This window comes from Limulus polyphemus, unplaced genomic scaffold (genome assembly GCF_000517525.1).
Source record: "Limulus polyphemus unplaced genomic scaffold, Limulus_polyphemus-2.1.2 Scaffold2112, whole genome shotgun sequence".
NCBI classification, from domain to species: domain Eukaryota; kingdom Metazoa; phylum Arthropoda; class Merostomata; order Xiphosura; family Limulidae; genus Limulus; species Limulus polyphemus.
Window position 1 is genome coordinate 210,840 of NW_013667722.1, and position 1,436 is coordinate 212,275.

A 1,436-nucleotide genomic window follows, 5' to 3' on the forward strand; every position below is an offset into this window, starting at 1 on the left:
AGAGCATTCCCGAAAGAACAAGATAGTTCTAGAAACTAGAGGGCGCCACAGTGGTCACGTGACTCGCTGACGCAACAATACTTGTTACAGCAGATAATTGTTTAGAAAAAAAAAACGTTTCTTGGTCAAAGAAAAGTGATTCGGATTAATCCTCTACATTTCTGCCTATTCACGAAGAACGTAAAATCATTACTTATATGAATGCCATTAAAAATATAGGTCCTTATATTATTTTATGTACGTAAAATGGCATTAAATATTAGTGTCCAGAAGAAAATTATTTCAGCTACCAAACCACGGTGTATGATGTAAGTAAACGTTTACTATAAACATTAATTTCTGATGCAATTTTTTTCGTTAAAAAATTTAAATACTGGATATAGCCAAATGTTTATTGACCAACATGAATTATGATGCACACAAACGCCCAGTAACAAAAACGAGCTTACAAACATGGTCGAGTCTTTCATATTCAGGAATAGATATCCCACAGTGACTTTTGTAGGGATGAAAATTGCATGTTTAGAATTGAAGCTCATGGCCTATCGCAGAAGAGTCAAATTTGTGTTTCAAAGTATTAATACCTCATGATGTTCAGGATTAGACATCCAACAGTGACTTTTGTAGGGATGAAAATTGGATGTTTTTAACTGGATGAATCAAATGCATCAAACATCTTGAAAAAGTAACGGGTAGAAATTCTGTAATTCATACATTTACAAAAAGTGCCTAAAAACACGTTGTAGTAGTAAAACAGTAGTAGAAAAGGGAAACATTAGTTTTAATTCAGGGAACGTGGGGAATTATATTTATACTAATTTTGTGGTCAAATTAATATCTTTATTATAATAATATTTCGTTAAATACAGAATTTCTAGAATAATACAAAAGAATTCTAATCGCAGACACATAAATCGTCTTAGGCTTAACATTAGTTAAGCCTTTATTAAGTAACGCCTATATTTGATAAAGAGATAACTAAACACTATAATTTGTGTACGTTTTTTGCTTTAGTTTGGTTAGGGCTAAATTTTAGCGTAGTTAATACTATGAATAAATAAAGTTATAGTTTTATTCTACGACCCGACGTTAGACATTTTTTTTAAAAAAACTTCGATAAGCTTTTAATATGTAGTTGTACAAAATGTCTACTGGAATATATTTACATCCGCTTTTCTTTACATAGGTTGAAAAGCGCGTGCGCATGCGCATTTAAATCGTAAGGTGTGCATGCATTTTCACGACAGAAAATACTGATTATTACTCTAATATATTACAACAAAAGAAGTAGGACCTTCGTTCATTTATAGAACGGTTGTTGTTTGTTTGTAGTTAACCACTCTATGGGCTATCTGTGCTCTGCACACCACGAGTATCGAAACCCGATTTCTAGCTGTGCCACTGGGGGACATATAGTTTGTTTGTTTGTTTGTTTG

General features: G+C 32.5%; 1 protein-coding gene across 1 annotated transcript in view; it reads right to left on the reverse strand.

Annotated features, from left to right (window-relative positions):
• The window catches only part of LOC106465981 (25 kDa ookinete surface antigen-like), a 34,263-nt gene that overhangs the window by 28,337 nt on the left and 4,490 nt on the right, over positions 1 to 1,436 (reverse strand). The gene's annotated exons all lie outside the window — the stretch shown is intronic.